The sequence below is a fragment of the Saimiri boliviensis genome, chromosome 10, assembly GCF_048565385.1.
Source record: "Saimiri boliviensis isolate mSaiBol1 chromosome 10, mSaiBol1.pri, whole genome shotgun sequence".
NCBI lineage: Eukaryota > Metazoa > Chordata > Mammalia > Primates > Cebidae > Saimiri > Saimiri boliviensis.
The window spans coordinates 11,787,510-11,813,212 of record NC_133458.1 but is presented as its reverse complement, the minus strand read 5'-3'; the positions used below and the strand labels follow the sequence as shown (position 1 = coordinate 11,813,212).

At 35.9% G+C, this 25,703-nt stretch overlaps 1 protein-coding gene across 2 annotated transcripts in view; it reads left to right on the top strand.

Moving 5' to 3' along the window:
• CNTNAP2 (contactin associated protein 2) overlaps window positions 1-25,703 on the top strand; it is a 2,246,749-nt gene that overhangs the window by 382,561 nt on the left and 1,838,485 nt on the right. The window lies entirely within an intron of this gene.

Genomic DNA, 25,703 nt, shown 5'->3' with positions numbered 1-25,703 from the left:
GATGTTTCAGTAGTTTGGTCCAAAGGAAGAAGAAACAGGAAAGTCTTTGAACACATTTTTCTCTACAGTTTTAATGATGCACTGGGAGAGGGCGAAGCAACGAGAGCCACAGAGAAGCAGGTGAAAGGGAAGTAAGGAGGAATGATGAGAAAAGCAGAGTATTGGGTGCTCACTGCTGCCAACCCTCTGTCACCCACAACCCCAACCATTCTTTTTTTAATTGCATTTTAGGTTTTGGGGTACATGTGAAGAACATGCAAGATTGTTGCATAGGTACACACATGGCAGTGTGGTTTGCTGCCTTCCTTCCCCTCACCTGTATCTGTAATTTCTCCCCATGCTATCTCTTCCCACCTCCCTCCCCCCTCATCTCTCCCCTATTTCCCCCCAATGGACCCCAGTGTGTGATGCTCCCCTCCCTGTGTCCCATGTGTTCTCATTGCTCAACACCCGCCTATGAGTGAGAACATGCAGTGTTTGATTTTCTGTTCTTGTGTCAGTTTGCTGAGAATGATGGTTTCCAGGTTCATCTATGTCCCTGCAAAGGACACGAACTCATTGTTTCTGATGGCTGTGTAATATTCCATGGTGTATACGTGCCACATTTTCCCTATGCAGTCTATTATCGATGGGTATTTGGGTTGGTTCCAGGTCTTTGCTATTGTAAACAGTGCTGCAATGAACATTTGTGTGCATGTGTCCTTATAGTAGAATGATTTATAATCCTTTGGATATATACCCAGTAATGGGATTGCTGGGTCAAATGGGATTTCTATTTTTAGCTCATTGAGGAATCGCCACACTGTCTTAAACACTAATCATTTGTAGCTTTATAAAAAAGAAATGAATGCATTTAGAGCAGAAACAAACAAAAAAAAAGTACTTGCGTCAGTTGTTCATTGCTGCGTAATAAAATACCCCAAGGCATCTCTAGTCACCTTGAGAAGGGCCGAGGACACACGGGGTCATCATGTTCATTAGATACTATGATTGTTAAAATGTACCACAGATAATATACCTCCCCAATATACTAATAAGTGCAGCAAAATCAATCGTTTTAATTTGAGAAACCACTTTACTTGTAAATAGTTCAAAAGCATAATATTTTAACCAAATAAGTGTACTAGAACTTAGCCAGTAAATAATCTCAAATAGGAAATTAGCTGTTTTTCAATAGTGAATCCTGTGTAAGGTAGAAAGACATTTATATTGGAAGGGTTGAAATTATTACCCCAAGTCCCCTAGTGTTTAATAACTTAAGTCATAGATTTTGGGGGAGGGGGAATTAACAATATATAGTGGTAGGCATGCCTACAGTGATACAGTAGTAAGTTTTGATAGATAAGAAATTTTGTTGAATTCTGAAATTTACATGACAACATCTATATCAACCTTATGAATGTGTACTATTTGGAAGGATAAAAGGTATTTAGGAGATAAACCTGACACAGAATTACTGTCTACTATTATAAATGTTAAATTTTTTAAAAGTTTTCAAAATAAGGTATCTCTGAGAAAAATGCAATTAATTCCTATTTTGAAACATTAAAATGTCTACATTTTAATTTCTTAAACATATAATTTACTTATTTATTTGTGCAACATCTTTATTTACTTGCTAAGTTTGTATCAATGTTACAGGCTTCAGTAAAAAATGAAATTGTAAAAAGACCCTGCCACCATGAGAGTCACAATCTAGTAGAGTCAGGCAAGTAAATTAGTAAAATACATCATGTCGGATGGTGAATGCCAAGGAGACAGCACCAGGAAGGGAGAAGGGAAACTTTTCTGGTGGAGAGACCTTGCAGTTTTAAGTTAGGTGGTACAGGAAGATGTCACTGAGCAGATGGTATTTGAATAAAGAACTAAAAAACTAAGCCTTAATATGCCCTGCGACAGTGAGCATTGCAGGCAGAATTGGAAGAGTAAATGCAAGTCAGTTACCGAGGCAGGCATGCATTGGCCAGGTTTGAGCTACAGCAGAGAGGCCAGTATGCCTTGGGTTAGTGAATGTGGGGGACTGTAGTAGCAGATGACATGGGGAAGAGAGTAGGCATAGAGGAAGGCAGATTGAATGATCCTACAATGACTCAGTCTTTACAAGACTGTTGGCTGTCATCTGATTGATGTGGGAAGCTTTTGAAGGGATTTCAGCACAGGAATGACATAATCTGATTTACAACTTAAAAGGATTATTCTAGTACAGCATTGTAAGTAAATGGTGAGTCAGAAAAGAAAGGAAGAAACATCCAGGCCAGTTATTAGAATAATCGTGTGAGAAACCATGGTAGCCTATGCCAGAGTAACAGCAACAAAGGTGATGAGAAGTAATCCGTGTTGGAAATATGTCAAAGGTTTGGAAGGAAGCACTAATCAGATTAGCCAATATCTTGGATGAGGGCTATATTAGCCAACTTTAATTTATGTTGCATGACAAACAACCTTAAGTCTTTCCCCAGTTGTCAGTAATTTACAACAATGAGCATTCATTTCTCGCTCCAGTTATGTAAAGCAGCTGTGAGTCTGGGTCTGCTCGCCTAAAGGTCATCCCGGATCTGCTTGACTTGTGCTCATGTTTACCGTGCATCCTAGAATCCAGGCTGTGGGCGCAGTTTCAATCACAGAAATGCTGTATTCATTGCACAGGGAATGGTTCCACAGCCACAGTGAGCAATCTTCTTAAAAGTCCTGTGGGGACAAGTCATACCTGGTTACATTCCATTGCCCCAAGCAAAGTGGACAAGCCCATGTGACTGGGTGGGACCAAACACTTCTCCTCTGGGAAGTCTCTCAGGTCTCTATCTGACAGAGGAGGTAGAAAGCATTTGGCAAACACAGCATAATCTTCCACATTGTAGATAAGAGAAACCAAGGCTTTTCTCCTAACAAACCAGAAAAATAAAGTCACTGTCCATGGAGATGGGAAAGAACAGGTAGAATAAGTTTAAAAGCAGACTAAAAATTGATGGTAATATGGAACTGTGATGGGATATTATAATTATTTTAAACATGATTGTAAAAATTTATTATAAGATGTAGAAAACATAAGTTATCCTAGGCCTGGTCAATTGTACAAATGACATGAAATAAGGTACTAGGTCATTTTCATTTGAAGTGAAATAACCACTCAATTCAGAACAATTAACAGGGGGTAATGAAAATACCTGTATTCATACATGTAGCCCATTTCAAAGTCATATAGTTATTATTCACAGATCATCGGCTACATTTAAGGGATGGTGATATTCAAGCTGTCTTGCATTTCACATCTCTAAGTGTCATAAATATTCCCTTTACTACAGAAAAAGCAAAGTAGTATAAAATCTACACTGAGTAATTATCAACATACATATCCCTTGTGTAGACATAGCATTCTGCAACCCTTGTGAAAGTCCTGTTTCACAATGATATATCATGTTTCTCACGTCACTTAAGCTGCTGGTACATGGGTTTCTGAAGAATTAGGGAGGGTTAATCTGCTTTTAGCAGAGATCAGCAAAATTTGCAAGCATTTTAGCCTCTCCATCAAGACTCATAAAATATTTTGGAAACTACAGGACAAAAAAAAAAAAAAAAAAAAACCCATCCAAGCAGAAAATTAAAAAGCAATCTGCCAGTTCAGTGGAATTCAACCTTTGCTAGGCTGCAAATGCTGGTAAAATGGTTAAATATTCATTCATGATTACCCAGAGACATAAAGCTACAGTAGAAACATGAAAAAAATAAATACAGGCGATGGGGAGGGTGCGAAAGAAAACAAGACTAAATTGTGCATCTTATTGAGCAGTGCTGTTTTCTTTTTAAGTTGATTTCTATCAAGATGCTGAAAAACTCTGAATTTAGACAAGATGGGGATGAAGAAGGGTATCACCTCCCCAACTCCTGGTTTAAAAGGGACACTTTTTATTCTTTCTTTTTGTATTGAATTTCTCACTAAAATTTCCTTTGATTATGGAGTTGCACTGTTTTTCTCTCTTGAGAGTAAAATAGTCCACAAAGTCACCACTCATGAAACTCAAAAAATGTTTGTCCTGTTGACTGTTAATTTCCTAAAAGAGAAACAAAACAATACTTGGATAAGGCAAGGCTGAGTTTATTAAGCCTACCGTGGTCACGAAGAACACTACCCGGTCAAAGCAGTGTCTTGAAAAGGGAAGTCAGAGAAGGGTGTGTGTATAGGTGCAGCTTCTGAGCTGAGTGATTACTAAGGCATCTTGCAAGACAGAGCACTGGATAAGGCTGGGCAGAGTTCAGAACTTAGTACATTTGGACTGGTGAGCACAGCGTGGCAAGAGTCTTAACGTGATTACGTGAGTAAGGTCTTAATCTTGACAGCTAAGCTGTTTTCTTGTTTCATGTACTTATATTCCAGAAGCAAGTAGTTAAATTATCTTTATTGGATTCAGTATTGTTTAACATAGGGTCAGATAATTGTGCCTGTTTCAATGCTCAGTTGAGAATTTACCTATTCTGTGAAGTTTTGGGAGAAAACTTCAACCAAGTTTAGAGATATCTGCTCCATGTCCCAAACTTCTCAGATAAGTAAGATTACTCTGGTATCATTCTCTGCCAACCATCACATTAAAAAATGACAGAAGCTGAAGCTGGAATTACATTATAATCCATGACAGGCTGATAATATAAAGAAGTATTACAATGACTCTGTCTTCTTCAGAAGATCAAATAGCAAAGCTATGCAAGACTGCAGAAGATACTTTATGATTTCTTGGCTCCCATACCTAACATTTTATTTCTCTTCTGGCCTAGGAGTCCCAAAATTTGGCACAGATATTGACTCCAAAGAGAGGAAGTGATTAACATCTACCCCCAGTGGTTAGAAGCTGGTCACTACAAGCTTCAAATACTTCTAATATTTCTGGTATAGCAATATAAAAAAAATGCCTCAAACAATATGGCATGCAGTATTGCTCTTTGAGGTCTAACACCAATTAAGGGAACCTACACACATCTTATTTCTTTTATTTTTAACTTACTACTAGAAAAATGTTAAGTATATTTTTGAGTGGAAATGTTGCTATTACAGAATATGTGTTTCATTATGCAGATCCTATTGTTGAAATATTTACAAATTTTTATTTTACCTAGGGAGTGTTTAATTGTGAAGCTTTACATTCCCAAATTGCCATCAAATATAAAACTTGTCTCTGCCATATGGATTCTTGGTGGCAATTTTTCTGCCTCTAAGAAACCTAGAAAGCATAATTGTTTTAAATAACTGCACTGTTAATCCATTTAGTCCCATTTTTTCAGAGCGTACTGAAACAGAAACAGTCTATCACTTCTGCTCCCACCTGCTTCTCTTCTTCCTCTTTGCACTTCAGAGCTAAGGAAGGAATACAGAACCACTTCTTTCAGGAGAGTAAAGCAATTGATCCAGTAATTGCCCTGTCAAGGGTTTTGGTGAGAGAAGTATTTGGTGAGAGGAGAAATCACAATACAACACAGTTGCATAGAGGATTTCCTAAACAGTATGTTGCTCTCCCAACTGAATAAAATGTACCTCATACTACATTTCCTCGTTCAGGTCTAATAAGAAGAGATCTATCTGCTCTATGGATTTAACACTTTAAGATAATTTACTTTGGACAAACACCTTTAGAGAAGCTTCATTATATTTTGAGGTTCCCAATGAAATCAAGATGAGGCACGTGGCAGTAGGCATCTGCAGAGAGTCTCCACCCCTTCATTCTGCCTCTGTAGGAATATTCTTTACATTTATGGGCTTCCATAGGCCTCATGCTTTCCTATTTTTGTTGTTATTCTGTTTCATTACTGCCAATGTTAGGCATCTAAGAGTGAGGTTATTCAACAGCAAAACACAGAGTGATGGGCATTTGTGAAAGATACCTATCTAGGGAAGATGCTGCTCTCCCAGTGTCAGCCATCCAAGATGAGGCTTGTCTTCTCATCACCGAAGAAGTCAAGGAGGCAAGAAGCGCATTATGTCATAAAGACAATAGGAATCTTGCAAGTAACCTTTTCACCAGAAAAGCTCTCATGTGCCCTGCCTTGCATGTACTGTTCTTGAATGATTTATTGCCAAAATATTCTTGAATTACCCATATTGTTAATTTAATGTTCTTAGTAACAGAAACTAACCGTGAGGTTGATATAACAGAAAATTGCAGTCACCTCAGGGTAGAAATTATTATTTTAATCTAGCCATGAAAATAAACTTTTTTTTTTTTTTTCAGATGACTCAAGTCCTTAAAAATGAGGTCGAGCGTGCCTACCCTAAAGTGGCAGCCAGCCAGGGAAGGTTGGGCAGGGTGTTTCAAGGAAATTAAACACATCCAGCTTCTTTATTCTATTGTCTTCTTGTTTAGTTCTTCTAAAAGTCAGTTCTGATGGGGAGCTCTGGCAAATGTTTGTGTTCCATTAGTTTAATATGATAGAGTGAAATGCATTCTGGCTGCCAGCGAGGGTATAAGGGGGAGTGCTCAGATTTGAAACAGAAACCACAATTTTAAAATTGACCGCAGTAGGACTTGTAAAACACATAAATCGTACCAAATTACACCAGAATCGTAGATGATCTAAGGATAAAACGCTTTAACACAAGCTCGTTTAGATCTACACGTTCCAAGGTAAGAACACAGATAAACCAGTGCAGCAAAATCTTCTTAGACCTGTGTTCTAAAGACAACTGCTTCCGTAAAGTTTCTTTATTTCCAAATTCAGACCAATCCCTGCTAAGACCATTTTATCATGTAACTTTGATCCCTAAACTCTAAAGGTATCTTTCAGTGACTGTCTCCTTTAGAGACTGTCCCACTTACTTCCCCTAATATATATTCTCCCTGTCAGGCATTTTAATAAGTCTAACTTTAACTATAATCCTGTTGGTTGCTCTTAGTTGGAAGGCCTTGATTTAAAATATTGGAAAGTTGAGAGAGGTAAGTATAGGTAAAAATCAAGTTATGACAAGCTGTTGAATTATATGATTTGTTTCTAGGATTTTTCTCTAAACATGTATTAAATCAAACTTTCTACAATTTGCAGCTAAGTAACAATATCTTTTAAAGCCTTTCTATGGAGGCAGAGAGTACAGTGGCGATTACCAAGGGCTGGGAAGAGGGGATGGGAGTTGGGGAGATGTTGATCAAAGGATACAAAATTTCAGTCAAATAAGAATAATAAATTCAAGAAATGTATTGTACCACATGATGACTGTAGTTAATAATAATGTAGTATTCTTGGAAATGGCTGAGTAGATTTTAAGTGTTTTTACCACAAAAAAAAAGATAAAAGTATGTCAGATAATGCAACGTTAATTACCCAAATTTAACCATTGCATTATACATATACATATATATACATATATAAACATCATATTATACTTAATAAATAACTATTTAAGCAAATAACTTTTCAAGAAAATGCTCTCCAGGTGATTCTAATATGCATCCAAATATGAGAAACTATAGGTCAAAATATTAACATCTTTCAACAAAACATTTTTAAAATTACATTATAAATTACATATATAAAATGCATAGGTCCATGATGAGTGACTTTGACATACATAAACCCCAGTCAAGGTATGCCACACACACAAGAACATTCCCTTATTCCCCTTTCCATTCAACCCTCTCCCATAAGTATTGTTTTTCTATCACCATAGATTAGTTTTGCCTGTCCTTGACCTTCATGTAAGTGAAATCACACACTAGAGCAGTTGTTAAAGATGATTGACATGAGATCCAAAAATGTCCGCCTAGGATGAAAGAGCTTCAGCTTTGAGAAGCTCTTCAGATACATTTCACTGTAATCTCCTAATTTTCCACGAGATCAACAAGATCACATACCTAGTTAATGGCATAGTTGGGAACAAATTCGTTGTCTCCTTAACCCTCTTTATTGGTTTTTCTTTTATCATTCATCAACATATTGACAAACAGCAACTAAACTATAAACTTCAAAATATGCCTAAAACACCAATTCCTACTGCTTCTACCTTAGTTCAGACCTGATGAAATACTTACCTAAACTATGTGGACAAACTTCCAGACAGTCTCTGTGTTTAGATTTGTATTTGTTTATTTATTTATTCATTCATTTAAAAAACCACTCCTTGGGAATTCAGAGTCTAATGAACCTCATTTTGCAGACTACTCCTGACTTTATTACATGGATCTGATTATGAAGCCTTCATTGGTTTTAATTATCAGAGTTACAAATATGTGGACTGCTGACTAAATGCAATCCACAGAGATGATTTTTCTTTCTCATAAACTTAATTTAAAAATTAAATGACTTGCTAATAATTAAAACTGGGACAATTCTGAGTGATAATTTAGTACTCTGACTTTTCTTGAGATATAAGAATGTCTAATAACACTGAGCTCTCAGTTTTCTTCTACAGTTACTAGAAACTGAGTAGTGAATATGTTCTTCCATTTATTACAGCCCCAACCAATATCTTACTGTGTTTCTGACAATTTGACCACATGCAGGCATACTTCATTTATCTATGTCACCTTCTTAGCATATGTAGGCACTTTCCATTTGCACCTTTGTTTTCTGAGATGAAGTCTAAATTCCGCGTCCAGGAAAATAAGGTCTTTGCCTTTAAAAACACATTTTCCACTACATCTTACTGAATTATATCTAGCCTAAAATAATTATTCTTCCCTGCATACCAAAATATGATTGATAACACTATAGTGATTAGAAGTCGAACAATTTTGCTTTTCTTACTTTGTTTCCCATGAAAATAAGGATTACTTACATTTTCCCTGACTTCTTGGGCTGGCTTCCTCACCCCTATGAGGAAAGATAACTAGGATCTCAGCTGATTAGAGATTTTTTTTTTTTTTGAAACGGAGTTTCGCTCTTGTTACCCAGGCTGGAGTGCAATGGCGCGATCTCGGCTCACCGCAACCTCCGCCTCCTGGGTTCAGGCAATTCTCCTGCCTCAGCCTCCTGAGTAGCTGGGATTATAGGCACGCACCACCATGCCCAGCTAATTTTTTGTATTTTTAGTAGAGACGGGGTTTCACCGTGTTGACCAGGTTGGTCTCGATCTCTCGACCTCGTGATCCACCCACCTCGGCCTCCCAAAGTGCTGGGATTACAGGCTTGAGCCACCGCGCCCGGCCGAGATTTAAAGTAAATAGAAAATTAGAGTCTATATTTAAAGAACAAGAAAAACAGGGCCTTTACAACCAGAGGCAGAGTGCCTTGAAGGAGTTGATGTTAAGTGGGCTGTGTTTCTTTTACCAAGTACTGAGCCAGGCTCTAGGAGACCAATAGTAAACGTGTGGTTCTTGCTAAGGAAAATTGCAAACCACTCTCAGAGATGGGTCAGCAGAATAGGAAACATCACAGGGCACTCATTTAGCATAGGAGGAGGATATACGGGGGATCTGCCATCTGGACTAGAGGAAGTTACTTCTAAGTTTGTGACTTAGGCCTGAAGACCCAGTACAGATACAGTAAGCAAAGCAAAAAGGTGTTTAGGCAGGTGAAATCACAAAGATAAATGGATAGGGCACCGATTCAAGGTGTCTTTGGGGTAGTTTACTATAGGCACAGAGAAGCTCAAGTAGGAGGCAGTATGGGAAGGCAATGATCAGGGAATTTGGAAAAAAATTGAGTGGAACAGAGGTAGGGGATGAAGTCATTAGCCCTTGTGTTTTATTTAATGTGATTTTCTTTCTCTCCTGAGGTAGTAAGAGTTATCAAAATATTTTCTGTAAAAGTGTAAGATGACAGAATTATAATGTCAGGTACCGTGAACTGTTTCAAGTTCTCTTTGTAGCACAGAAAACAAGAACTGATTTATTCAGAGCTTTTATGGTAACATTGGTAAACAAATATAGCAAATAGATTGTAAAAATGAAAACAATAGATCATGACATATTCCATCTCGTATTATCAAAACTCATTTAGAAATGGGCTTCAGGGGGCTTGTGGCATTCAGAGAAGGCTTTAAGAAATGGAACATCATCCCAAGGGAAACATGGGTGTTGAAATACAGTGAGATTGGGGGTAACACATTTCATGTTGAAAAGTGTGAGGCCATGGTGTGTGTGTTTTTACAGTGTGTAACTTAGAGGGGAGACTGATGTTAAGAGATTCTACAATGTGACTGATAGCTATCACAAGACAGTAATTTTGAAATTGATTTGGTAGAAAATTTCTGACTCTTCTTGAGCAGGAGAGTGGCCTGATGAAGATGTTTGTATTATTGCATGTGGCATTCAAGTTTCTAGAATGCAAAGATTGGTATTAGCAAGAGCTGTTGGATGCATAGCAAGATACACTACCAGCTAAATAATTTAGAAAATTTGAAGGTAAAAAGACTGAAGAACTGAAGGCATTGCTGGGTAAACAATGTTTCCAGAGTTGAAACCTGAAGCTTGATTCTCCAAATCACTTGCCCTGTAGGAAAAGTGAGGAAATTAGCTTTCTTTGTAATGGAGCTGCTTCCCCTTCTATTCCTTTTAATTGGTACCACATACGTTATATTTGGTCTCAGAGATTATCATAATGGGTTGTATTATTCTGTTCTCACACTGTTATAAGGGCATACCTGTTAGTGGGTCATTTATAAAGGAACAAGATTTAATGGACTCACCTTTCCACATAAGGGGAGGCCTCACAATCATCGTAGAAGGTGAAGGAGGAGGAAAAGCACACCTTACGTGGTGGCAGCAAGCAGAAGTGCTGAGCAAAAGCTCTTTATAAAACCATCAGCTCTCATAAGAACTCACTCACCACCACAAGAACAGCAGCACTGCGTAACTACACCCATGATTCAATTACTTCCCACCGGGTCCCTCCCATGACACTTAGGGATTATGGGAACTGCAATTCAAGATGAATTTGGAAAGGGACATGGCCAAGGTCATTCTAATAGTGATAGGCATCTCTGTTTATGTATCCACCTGGAACAGAGAGGGAGACAGGCAGGGGAGTGGTTTAGATTGCAAGCACTTAGTGTGACTTTCCAGTGGCAGTCTAAGTTCAAGGTGTCCAAAGGTCTGAAAGCCCAAATTTCACAGGTATACAGGATGTTTAGGTTTACTGGGACTTATCCTAATCCCAATGGCATATTTGTTTTGCATAAGAATCTAGTGTTCTTATAATCCTTTTCTATTATTTTGAAACTTTAATTAAGCCAGAATATGTAATTATAAATTCTTGTGACCTTAAACTGTAGTTTTTATTATGTTTCTTCTTAATTTACACATTTTAAGCCATTTTTTTCGATTATTTTATTTTATTTTATTGTAGTAAGAACACTTAACATGAGATCTATCATCTTAAAGGTTTAAACATATAATTCAGTAGTGCTGACTACAGATGTGATGTTATACGGCAGATCTCCAGACCTTCTTTACTCTGTACAACTTAAACTTTATGCCTATTTAATAGTAACTTATCATCCTCTTCCTCTAGCTCCCTGAAACCACCATTATGCTCTTTGATTTGACCATTTTAGATACCTCTTCCAAGTGAAATCATGTGGTATTTGTCTTTCTGTGACTGGCTTATTTCATTTAGTATAATATACTCAAGATTCTTCCATGTTGCATATTGCAGAATTTTCTTTATTTTAAATCTGCATAGTAATCCGTTGTCTGTATATACTACATTTTCTTTATCCATTCATCCATTAGTGAACATTTAGGTTGTTTTCATACCTTCGGTATTGGGAATGTTGCTGCAGTAAACCTGGATGTACTATTATCTCTTCCAGATCCCGGTTGTAATTATTTTGGATAACTATCCCTGGTGGGATTGCATTATCGTGTGTGTGTGTGTATGGGTGTGTGTGTGTGTGTGTGTATGGGTGTGTGTGTGTGTGTGTGTGTATGTATGTGTGTGTGTGTGTGCATTTTATGTATTAAGGAACCTTAATACTCTTCTCCATAGCAGCTGCACCATTTTGCATTCCCACCAACACCGTGCATGGGTCTCATATTCTCACAGGTACTTGCTGCCTATTGCATTTTTTTCAACTTTTATTTTAACTTCAGGGGTACATATGCAGGTTTGTTACACAGGTAAACTTGTATCATGGGGGTTTGTTATACAGACTGTTTCACCATCAGTTATTAAGCCTGATACCCATTAGTAATCTTCCCTGATCTTCTCCCTCCCCCCACCCTCCACTCTCTGAAAGGCCCCAGTATGTGTTGTTTCTCTCTGTGTTCATGTCTTTTCATCATTTCACTCCCACTCATAAGTGAGAACATGTGGTATTTAGTTTTCCATTTCTTTGTTAATTTGCTAAGGATAATAGCCAACGGCTCCTTCCACATCCTTGGAAAGGCATGATTTTGTTCTTTTTTACAGATATATAGTTTTGCATGGTATCTATGTACCACATTTTCTTTATCTGGTCTGTCACAGATTGGCATTTAGGTTGATTCCATGACTTTGCTATTATGAATAGTGCTGCAAAGAATATACGCCTTTGACCCAACAATACCATTACTGGATATATACCCAAAGGAACATAAATCACGCCATTATAAAGACACATGCCTTTTGCTTATTTTATAATCGCTATCCTGAGAGAAGTAAGGTGGTGTCTTATTGTGGTTTTGATGTGCATTTTCCTGGTGACTGGAGATACTGAGCAATGTTTCATAGACATTTTGGCCCTTATGTGTCTTCATTGGAAGAAAGTCTGATCAAGTCCTTAGCTCATTTTTATTGATGTGATTATAAGGATTTGTTATCATTGTTGTTTTGTTATTGAGTTGGTGTTTCTTATATATTTTGGAAATTAATCCCTTATCAGATAAAAGATTTGGAAATATTTTCTCATTCTCTGTTTTTTTTTTTTTTTTTTTTTTTCCTTTTTGTTGATTGTTTTCTTTGATGTGCAGAAGCTTTTTAGTTAGATGTATTCCCACTTGTCTATTTTTGGTTTCGTTGCCTGTGCTTTAGGTGTCAGAGTCATGAAATTATTGCCAAGACTAATGTCATAAAACTTTTCCCATATGTTTATATCGAGGAGTTTTATAGTTTCAGGTCTTACATTTGGGACTTTAATCCATTTTGAATTGATTTTTTTATATGCTATGTAAGAGTCCAGATTCCTTTTCTTTGCATATGGATGTTCAGTTTTGCCAACAACATTTGAAGAGACGATCTTTACCGAATTTTATATTTTTGGCATCAAGCCATGTTAACAAGAATTTTAACACTAGACATTTTATAAGAGATGCATATGCTTAGGATGAACAGTTTAAATTACTAAATTGATAGCACATACCAGATTAACTTCTGTTATGTTTTTACTGTAATACTTTGCGATTTTTAGTATTTCAATTAAAAATACATTCTAATTTTGATTTAATTCTGCCAGAGCAAAATCTATCCTACTTTTTTATATTGAATCAGTATTATAGAAGTCTTCACACACAAATATCATCATATGTTTTAAATTGCCATACTGTAGGGAAAATACATTGTTTTCTGTTAAGCAAGTTATTGAAAACCTTTGGTATTATTAGAAAACATTAGTAACTATTTTGATTAATAATTTAGTCTAAGTCGCTTGAACCCTGATTGTGACTGTCACATTGTGACATATACATATATCTATTTTCAGCCTCTCTGGCATAAGGGCTATGACAAAAATTATTACTTAAATACTATTTTGAGTGTCACAGAAGGAGGCTATGATTTCTATAAATTCATGTTAATGTGACTTTGAAGTAGCTTCAAACAAACATTATTAATTTAGGTTTATCCTGTTAATCTAGGGTAACAGCACACTGATCTTTCCCAAGAAAGAGTAAAGGATTGAAAGAACATCAATAAGTAAAACAATCATTTGCTGAAAACTCTTGCCCCGAGAAGCTCAAGCCTGTCCAAGTACAACACAACCATATATCAACCTCCCTGTCAAGGATATCACACCTACAGTAGAATCAACACTATAGCAGGTTGAGGATGACCTTAATGCTGTGCTATTGATTTTGTCTCCATGTTGTTATTAGTCTCATATTCTAAGGTTCAAAGAATTTGATCCACACGAAGTAAGTATCAAAAAGAAAAGCATGAAACCTAAAAAGCTCCAGTCAAAAGCAATCACTTCTAGTTTTCAAACATAAAAAAATTAAAGGGATTGAACTTGGATTTATGAAATTTAGGGGAATAGGACTAATAGATTTGATAACTGTGTTATTTGAAGATCGGTTGAGTTTTTGTGCAAACCTTCATGGCTGATAGAAATGAGTTATCACCCCAGGTACCTATGAGTCACCAGTCTGCAATCTACAAGTATTGTGACCGGATTTGCCTGAGACTCTTCTGGTAACCAAACTCAACTCATCATTGACATTAAAATGAGAGATTTTAAAATTTGGATTTTAGTGGCAGCAATTCAGAGTTATAGAGTCTAATTTTATAGCAGTAAAGTCTATTAATCTTTTTTTTTTTTTCTTCATAAAGTATCCAAGATGGTTCTGATAAAACAGGTGTTTCGGAAGCTCTCCTCTGAAAAACATAGAGTTCCTGATTTGGAAACCTGGCTGCTTAAATGAAATATGTGTATGTCTCTATTTTTTCCTTTCCTTTTTTCCAAAATGCCAACAATTATTTCCTCCTGTATTATGATTGTAGCTTTTATAGTTACAGTATTTGTATGTATCACAGTAGTTTCTAATTAAGTATTAAGATGTTTTGTATAGTAGACCAAGAATTTCTTTAAGAACTTATTCTCTCTCTCTTTCTATTTGCAATAATCAGCAAATAGATTGCATATAGAGGGTATTCCATAAATAAGCTAATTAATAAGACACTTGGAACAATTTAGATTTTTTAAATTTGTTCTACAGGACATTGAAGAGAAATATTCAGGGGATGCTTCATAAAGGAAGTGACACCTGAAGAGAATCTGAAATACACTGCAGTCCAGGAAGGGAGGAGAGGTTTATAAGCAGGAGAGGAAAATTGAAAATAATACCATGTTGACAGACACGATTATGGGAAAATTTGTAAATGGTGGAAAGTGTGATTTGATAATGTAAATATTTTAGATTCTTCACCAAGGGGTGATAAGATGGCAGTGGAGTTTCAGTAAGGTACATCGGATCGTAATGAATATGTTTAGAGTCGAGAGAAGCTGGTATAAGGAAACTCTGGTGGCTGTTTACACTATATAGTACGAATGTCCTGCTCTGACTCAATTGATTTCAGTTTCAAAATGAATGACAGAAACCCAATGCCTTATCTCTTTTTATATACATAGTGTTATTTATTTTCTGGTCTATGTATGATCTATACCACAGGACCATATTTATACACAGTCCAGCTCCTGAGCAAGCTTTGTGATGGACAGCATATGACCATAAACAAAACTTATTTTTCTTCTTTTCCCCATCTCTCTTCTTCCCTCTTTTCCTCCTCCTTCCATTTCTCCCCACCCTTTCAGAGAAACTGCGTTGATTTACTTCTGAGTTTTTCAGCTAATATGATGTAATCATTTTAATGTATATGATGAATAAGAAGATACAATCTCCTCAATTTCAACTAGAGATTACTGATAGAATAAAAAATATATTAACATATGTCACTGGAAATAGATAACAGAATGCAACTGATATAAGCTGGGGTCATGAAGCCTCCTATAATACTCCGGAATTCACATCATTCTAAAGGCCATCTAGAAACACTGAAGTATTTTAAGCAACATTTGCAACTATGATTATATATTCATTATAAATTTATCCTGCCTAAATACTATTGTATAAAGTTTTCTTCCCATGTCAGAAACAATAAGGTCCTGAAAAATATTATAATAAAGTTGTTCTTCTGCCAAATGAATTCTAGATAAAAATTCCCACCCCCAACAGTTCCTTCCTCAGTTTTCTCTGACTCAGTGCAATTTCATTCTTTTAGTTTTGCAGCTCAAAAATCTTGGTGCTATACTTGTTTCCTCTCACTGTTTCCCTCTTAGACCTAACACATTAAATCCACACTACTCTCAAAATATATTCTGGGTTTGATCACTTCTAACCAACCATATTTAAGCTACCATTGGATTTTCTCACCTGTTTTATTATGGTAGACCTTGAAATTCCTGTTTTCACTTCTACCCACAATATGGCAGCCAGAAATATCCTGTGAATTTAAATCAGATTAAGGCACTTTTTTCCTCAAAACCCTCTAACAACGTTTCTTCTCACTTAGAATAAAAATCAAAGGCCCTTATTGTGATGTATGAGGCCCCTCTTGGTTTGTGCCCACATTATCTCCCTGCCTTCATCTGTTTTGACTCTTCCCCTCTGGTCTTGGCTTCAGTCACAGGGTCCCCTTGCTTTTTGAACATGCCCTCATTCTCCCGACATTGTACATGCATGCAATTCATTCAGCCTGAAAAGCCTTCCTCAGATAAATGCATGTCTGGCTCCCTCACTTTCTTCATGTCTTCATTCCAAAGGCCACTTTCCAGTAAAGACTTCCTTTGCCACACTAAAATTCTACCCCTTTTCTCCAAAACTTTTTCATTTTGCCAATTATACTATGTTATTAAGTTGGTGTAAAAGAAATTGTGTTTGTTGATAATAATTGCAAATATTATTTTCCCTACTGGAGAGAAAGCTCTTTGAGACATACATTTTAGTCTCTCTGTTCACTGTTCTATTCCTAATATGTCAGTGTCTGATACACAATAGGTATTCAGTAAATATTTGTCAAATACGTGAAAATATGAAATTATGTTATGACAATATCCAAAATCATTCTAATTATATTTGAAATACTAGAATATATATTTATCTTTATTCTTAAATCACAACATGTAGGAAGTCTATAGAAAACTCCATTATTTTATTTCTTATATAATCTATATGATTGGATTTTTTTTGAGCTCCAAGAATATCAAATTAAAAGTATTGATGTAAATACTAATTAGTTTCTATTGGCACGTTTATTTGTTTTGAATGTTTCTCACTTAATGTTTATTGTTAGATATATGCCAATAAAAATTAAATAAAACAGCTATTTTTCCTATAATACATCCTATTTAATCATTCACATTTAAAATTTAAAAGGGATTTAATTAGATACATTTTTTGTCTGTTTTTAGATATGAAAGGCCAATTTGCATTCTCTTCAAGGAAACAATTGGTATTCATAAAAGTTAGACTAATACTTTCATTTAAATTTGAAAGAAAATTTAAATTAATCCAACTTAGGATATTATAAAAAGATTACTATGTGAATATATTTTTTAAGGTTGCTATATCACACAGTGAACATTTTTTTTGGAACATTATAAAAATGCTGAGGTTTTGTTTCTTAAAAAAAAATACATCCTTACATAAGTGTAAGCTCTTCTCACTCCCATAATGGAAGCGAGAATCAGGTTATCTGCCTTCTCGTGATCGGCACAGGTTTCCACAAGTACTAGCTTTAATGTGGTGAATATAAAATTAGGTGATTTGTTCTTATTTGCTGAGGTGAACATTTTTATTGTGCAATTTGGTTTAAATGAATACATGAAATATTTGAACATACACAGCCCCATATACAACAGTTAAAAAGTTGCTCTTTAGGGCATTCCACTTATTGGTCAGACATCTGTATTAACACCGATTCCTCTCCCTCAAGCTGGTGAGAATACAACATAAGTAATGTTGAATCTAAGGCTGTAAAGTATCTGCAAACCACTGAAGCCTTACAATTTGAGGCCACATACTGACCTCCTGTCTTGGGATATAGCTTTGCCATTGCTTTCACTTTGAACTAGTGAGATGTGAAGCCCCTAAAAAATACTCATTTTATAGTTCTAACAAGAGTATTTGTATTTTGTGTGGAAATCATTTTTCAGCCTCAAACCTTGCATTCATGTGGATTTCAAAATAAGTTGTCTTAAAATACATTTTGCTACATGATAATGAAAACTCATACCAACATTTTGGTAACTTTTTTTGTAATTCTTCATATTAAGAAAATTGTAATAAGTTTTTTAAAATTATATTCTTAACCGTTTGTATTTCTTTCCCTTACAAATTCCTCAAAAGTCCTACATATTTTTTTTTTTTCTGAAATCTTCTCTATTCTCTCTTAGCTTGTTGTATTGTATTGTACATGGAGATGAAGGATGGTATAATGTTTAAACGATTTTTGGCTCTCTGGGGAGTGTGTGTTTGGCTTATTTGCTTTTCTGCAGAGTAGTGGACACAGCACCAGTCTGGCTGTGCTACGAGCTCTTGCTATTATTCACTCAAAATTCGGTGTGCAGGGTACTGACCACAGACAGCTGCCCAGACAGGTGACGTGCACTGCACAGAGTCCCTGAGGTAAGGCAGTGTAAGAGCCAGCAAGACCTTTTTAACAAAATAGGAGTCAGCCAGGGTGAAATGGGGTAATTGCACTTACATAGCACTTGTATGTCCGCAAGTTGAATTCACCTTTTTCCTCACTGAACCTTATCATCATTCTGAGATTGGCTTACATATTATTTGTCCCGCTTTCCAAATAAAGAAAATGGGCCTAAGAGAGGTTAAATTATTTGCCAATTAAGAGATAGTGAATGAAATTTTGACCCCCTTACTACAGGTTTCATACTCTTCCTTCAGCAACTCAGCCTCCTCTGTTGCTCAGCAGGCATTGTGGAGTGAACGGCACAGGAGGCCCCTTCATGAGTCCCTCCTTCCCACCTTTCCCTTTCAAGGAGCACTGGCACAGTCACCTTAAAAGCTAAAAACGCTGCGTGACTACTGCTACATCACCAATGCCAGACACACCTTCCCACCCCATGCCATAGCCACCTTGAAAAGAAAGCTTTGCTTTAGGTTAACATTAACTAAGTCATGCATTGGACTATATGTAAGACTATTATCTATCTATCACCTATCTGTCTATCTGTCTAATCTTCTATCTCATCTATTTATTGATCTAGTAATATATCTATCATCTATTCTGTATCATCTATTTATTGATCTGTCTATCTAATATTCTGTCTCATCTATTTATTGATTTATCATCTATTGTCTATTCTGTATCATCTATCTATCTATCATCTATCTACCTACCCACCTATCTCCCTGAGATCTAGCACTTTTCAACACCCAATTCACAAAAAAAGAGGACATGAGGAAGATTGTAGACTGTAGGAGAGGTACACTTACATACATGAACACTTAGAGCACCATAAAAGACTACAAAAACAGTATTATGTTTAATGAAATCACCATCCAAAAAAAGTGTGTGGGTGAGCAAGTGTTACCACATCTGAGGGAAAGTTGATTGTGTGGTAGAAAAACAGAACCTTTGGCACCTGAAAGCCTGAGTACAAATCTTGGCTCTGCCAATTAATATTGGGTGATCTGGAGGGACATGCCTAATTTCTTCATCGTACAACTTTTTATTTTTTGTCTTACAAAGGGGTTGCTAGTAGACTCTCCTAATAGAAGTGTTGCAAAGACTAAGTGATTCATGTTGTCTGTAAAGCTGAAGCTCATGCCTAGCATACAATACACTCTCAAAAAAGAGAGCGGGGGCCAGGCTCAGTGGCTCACGCCTGTAATCCCAGCACTTTGGGAGGCCAAGGCGGATGGATCACGAGGTCAGGAGATCGAGACCAGCCTGGCTAACAAGGTGAAACCCTGCCTCTATTAAAATTAAAAACAAAAATTAGTTGAGCATGGTGGTGCGCACCTGTAGTCCCCGCTACTCAGGAGGTTAAGGCAGAAGAATGGCTTGAGCCTGGGAGGCAGAGGTCACAGTGAGCAAAGATTGTGCCACTGCACTCCAGTCTGGGTGACAGAGCAAGGTTCTGTCTCAATAAAAATAAGATAAAATAACTGGTTTCCATACCTGTAATTCTTAATAAACTTCATTAAATAACAATGTTTAATTATTTTGTTACATAGCAATATTTTGTCAGCAACATTGTTTGGATTCTAACAAATATTCTTTCAACAACAGATAAAGAAATGCAATATTTCACTGTTATGCATTTTTCTAATGTATAATGTCAGTCTTTTTTTCTCAAGTAGTAATTAAAACTTGCTTTGAAAAATACCAGTGTAACCTAAAACTATTATATTTCTTAAAGTACTTAGATTAAGGAGGAAGCAAGAAAACAGCATAGGAAGTACAAGGGATTGCATCCCAGACAGACATGGTCCTGGCTTCTGCATCTGTCTCTTGGTAGCTTTGTGACTTTGGTTGAATTGCTTAATCTCACCTTGTTTTAAGTGAGATAAAATGTGGAAAATAGCATTTACCTCACTGTCTGATAGGAGAGGTAATAACATAATGCATTTAAATTATGTAGAATAGTGCGAGTATTATGATAGATGCCTAATAAATGTTAATTCCCCTTCTTCTCTTTGTTTTACTTTCTTTTACTTCTCCATCCCTAATTTTCTGATCATAACACTTCCAGGACAAAAGCAGCAAGGCAGAAATACTAAGACAGTTAAGAAGATCAAGTGAGAAAAACTCATATAGAGAAGACAAGATTGTTGAAAATTCTAATCATTTCACTGAAACTGATGTTTGCTCGAAACAAACATTACTCATAAAAATGGCTGCTGTGGTTTATTTAGGAAGCAAAGCGTAATATTTACAAGGGCAGAGAGGGTAGCATAAGAATGAAGAGAGTTAGTGAAATCTGACCTTTGGTGAGCTGGCACTATTTAGTAAATCTTCCTTCCCTCAGTGAAAGGGATTAGCTTCCAGTACAGTTAATTCCACCTGGAAGAGAAATACCGGAGCTTTAGTCCTGAGGGATATTGCTCTACAAACCCAGGTTCTTTTCAGATTATTCTGGTTGATTAAACAAACAGGGAAATAACCCTTTTAAGGTTGTACATATATTAAGAATTGGAGTAGGCATATAAACCTCACTGTACAACCAACAAAAAGTATGTCAAAGCAACATACACTTTAAATTAATGTAGTTGTAAATAATAATGGTTATTTTTCAAATGATCTGTTTGATTGGTATACATGCTTTTTTACTCTTCTCCCACCAGTGCCATTAGCTGTAAGGAAAGGACTGTGGACGACACTCATTGCTGATATTTAGATTATGAAGGTAAAGAAACAATGGAGAAGGTAAGAAAGGAATTTTAAACAGCAGAAGACTAAGAAGACAGGGCAGTATGTATTATATTGTTACCGTCCCAGGATGTAGGTCTGGAAAACAAATGATAATTTTTTGGTGTAGGAGCTAATATCAGTGAAACTTATAGAATTAAAGACTTTTAGGGCTGCTAAGAGGGCTAATAAGCCATATAGTTTAGAATTCTCAGAAAGTTAAAAACCTTATGAAAAATTTCCATTGGTTCAAATCAGATGAGAATAAAACTAGATCCTACATGTCTTGATAGTCAGCGTAGGAGATTCGCCAGTACTGAACTCTTTATTGACTGATTAACCATTTCCAACTCACTAATTAGGCAAACCAGAATATTTGTATGTTCTCTGTGTGTGACCGTCTACATTGCAAAGTCACCTAACCTAATTGTGTTGTTTACAATTGATACATTTATTTTTGTTATCCTTTGGTATCCTTAGAGGTGAGAGTTACAGTTTTGTTTCCCGATCACACTATCCTCTCATGTTAAAATGAGGGAAAAATCACAACAATCAAATTCTGCAACACTTTCAAACACTTATTAGCAATCAAACAGATAAAGTAATACAGGCTACCCTGTAAGTTTAATAAAGTCTCAACCTTTTGTGTTTTTGAGTGCTGCAACAAATTCCAGGCATGACACTTCACTTCGATAGAGGTGGCAGCTTTCCATTAGCAGGACCTGGTTACCATGTTGCTGGAATCAGGCCAAATCATCTGGAGACGTTGCTTTTAGGACCTTAGACAATTCACAGCCTGAGATACCGGGGTAAAGAGTGGAAGTGACATGCTAGGTGGTGGGACACTATGTGCACACGACAGAGGCCCCACGTGGCATCTTAGCAAGTCCACGTGTTTTATGTCACTAATGAAACATTTCAGTAATAAGAAATCATTGCCCCTCTGCATGATGATAATGAAATTTTTGAAGGTTATTAGATATTAGCGTAGTTGATGTGTTACAAGAAACACAGCTGGCATGTACTTTTTTTTAACACCACTTTATTTAGGTATGACTGGCATAGAAAAATATTTCATATTTAATGTATTCAACTCGACAAGGTTGGAGATAAACATGGACCCTTGAAACCATCACCACAATCTGTCATAAACCTATCCTACTTCAAACTCTCTTTGAACTCTCCTTCTGCCTTTTAATTTATTTATTATTATTATTTTGTGGGGAAAATAAGAACATTTAATGTAAGATCTACATCCTTAGCCAGTTTTTAAGCATACAACACAGTATTGTTGACCCAAGGTAGATGCTGTATCTCTAAGACTTCCTCAACTCGGAAAACTGAACTTTGTATTCTTTGACTAATACTATCTTCTCTCATATCTCTCCTGACCTCACCCCTGGCAACTGTCATTCCACTTTCTGCCTCTAAAGTTTAACTATTTTAGATTCATCATGTAAGTGATATAATGTAGTATTTGTTCTGTGTCCGGCTTGTTTAACTTAGCACAGCATCTACCAGGTTTATCTCTGTTGCCTGAGTGTGGGATTTTGATTGGCATCTCAAATGCTGACAACTTCTGCAGTATGTTTATTGTATTAGAGTTTTTCAAAGATTTGCCAACTGTTCCATAAAACTAAAGTGCATATAAAATGTTTTTTAAAAATATACAACCAATAAGTTTTAGACAGGAGAAATATATTTTGAGCTCTGCACAGTGGAATGACTATACTCAGTAACAACATATTGAGTATTTCAAAATAACTAAGAGAGTAGGTTTCATATGTCTGACCATTAAAATGATTGGTAAGTTAAGTAATGGATATGTTAATTATCTTGATCCAATCATTTCACACTGTGTGCGTAAATATATATGTAAATATCACATCGTGCCCTATAAATGTATATAATTTATCAATTAAAATAATATTAGGCCAGGCACAGTGGCTCACACCTGTAATCTCAGCACTTTGGGAGGCCCAGGTGGGCAGATCACAAGGTCAAGATATATGGTGAAACCCTCCCCCCACTAAAAATACAAAAATTAGCTTGGCATGGTGGTGCGTACTTGTAGTCCCAGCTACTCAGGAGACTGAGGTGGGAAAATCGCTTGAACCTGGGAGGCGGAGGTTACAGTTAACCAAGATCGTGCCACACTTCACTCCAACCTGGTGACAAGGGAGACTCTGTCTCAATACATACATATATATATATATATATATATATATATGTATGTATATATTTGTGTGTGTATATAATTTAAAAATAAAAACAGAAAAATTAATTATTTTATTTCCTATATATAAGGCATTATATAAATTATTGTGAAAAGCTCATATATAGCAGATTATTTCTTGAATATCACAAGTTTTATATTTATTTTAGTCATATTTTGAATATATTTCAGCCTTTGGTTAATCATCCATTCTCCTCGTTTTGCACAATGTCAAAGGCTATTTCATTTTGCTTTGGATAAATAAGTTTTATTTGATGAATGTTGTTGTCATTTAAATTACCCACAAAAATCACACAATTATATTAAATAGAAGGAACTGAAATTCCCTTCTCCTTCCTACACACCCACACATTTACATATCTATACTTTATTATGCCCTCTCTTCCCACAAATTATAATTTCAGCCATTTTGTCTGTATTTAAAATGAATAATTATCTTTCACCAGTTAATACAACTTTATTTGCTTGCAGAAACATGATCATTTTCTAATAAAACAGTAGCAGACATTGCAGTAAATTCCAGCTAGAATTTGGTTATTATATTAATCTCACTTCCCATCACTGAATTCCTTTGCAGGGCAATTAGATTGTTATCTGATTCTATCTTGCTTTCAACAAGACAGGATGTAGGCAGGAGGAAAGTACATTAAATGAGCTGTTCTGTTTGATGGCTTCTTTTTAATGTCAATGAGTTTGTGCAAGTACAAATAAAATTACATAAATTATTCTCAGTCATTAGAGGTTTAAGAAAGCCAGATTATTATGATGGTGTATATATATATGTGCGTGTGTATATATGTATATATGTTTGCATATATGTATATACATGTGTGTATATATGTGTATGTGTGTGTATATATATATTTGGCTTAGAGTTTCTTATAAGTATTTCATATATGGCTAAGCATTTATTCAGCCTTTTCAGGTCCATTCTAAGATGCTGTTGTGTATATCATTCATAGTCATCAACCTAAGCTCTAGTCTAGCTGATCATGAATTCCTTTCAGAAGTCTGTTATATTAGAATAAGAGAACGAGATGAAACTTTTGTGTCAAGTGAGTAGAGTGAGAATATAACAGTTTTCATATTTATACAGTGATGTCTGATGTCTTTAAATAGAAGTTCTTGACCTTCCCTTTGTCTTTTTCTCACCAAGAAAATGCCAGCCCCTTCCATTCCTATCTCCAGCAGCATCCAGTACTTCTCTCTATTCCAATGCTTCAACATACTCTTCTGTGATTGTTTCACAATCTATTGGTCTTTCTCTTTCATGTCAGTTCAAGGGACCTTATCTTATTTTTCCTGGTTGCCTTATCCTGGTGAACTGGATTTACTGAATGCTGGAACAATTCCAGGTTTATTGCATAAGGAATTCAGTGAAACCTTCCTTAAGATCACAACTTTCATGTCAATTATATATTATAAACACACAATCATAAACATTTTTAAAAACATGTCTGCATTATAATGTCAAAGGTAAAAAGAAATTGCCCATGATTGTCCAGGTTGTCTTGACCATCCTTAAAAGTGCCTTCTACATTTCCCTTCCGTATTTTCTTTAATAATAGAAAATTGTGTAGAAGACAGTGGAAAAGCACTCACCACTCACCCCCTCCATGTCAATAGGTTTTTCAACCATCCACTGAAGGCACTATCTAAATTTTACAACCAGAATTTACCTGACCGGCCAGCATATATAAAAAGGGTCATTATGAAGGTACGGCACACATGTTAGTGCAGTTTCCAAATTTTTTTTTTTTTTACTAAATCTATAGCTAATACTGAATTTAAATTTCCATTTTTTTAATCAGAAAGGAATTTTACAATTTAATTTTTTGAAACTAAAACTTCAAACCAGTGAGGATATAATTTAAGCCTGCTATTTTATTTATTATTATTACCTAAATATAATATTTATATTCCTGAACTACACAGCAGATACTCTACTGGGTTTTTAATATATAGAATCACATATACATACTCCCCTAGCTTGTGAGAAAGTGTTCTAATATTACAGACAGAGAGTAAAGCTTTAGAGAAATCAACTTGTCCAAGGTTACATAGCTAGTTGCAGACACAGAACTTTAAATCACTTTTATATGACTCTAAAAGAAAATATGGAAGTTAACTGATTAACTTTGCAGTTAAGTTTGCAGGAATACCCTGTGAAACACAGACCCTCTGTTAACAACCAAATGTTTTGCTTTGTTGCTGTTACTTGAATATGGCCAATGCTGTCAATTCTGCAACTATATTCTTGCATTTCCTCATGGCTAGAAGGTCTCATTTTTTTACCCTGTCCTTTAAATATTATTCACCCTTCAAAGCCAACTGAAAGCCACATATTCAAAGAAGACTTCCAAAGGCCATTACACTATGAACTATCCTATCCCAGCTTTTACCTTTCTCTTTTGGGAACTTAGAG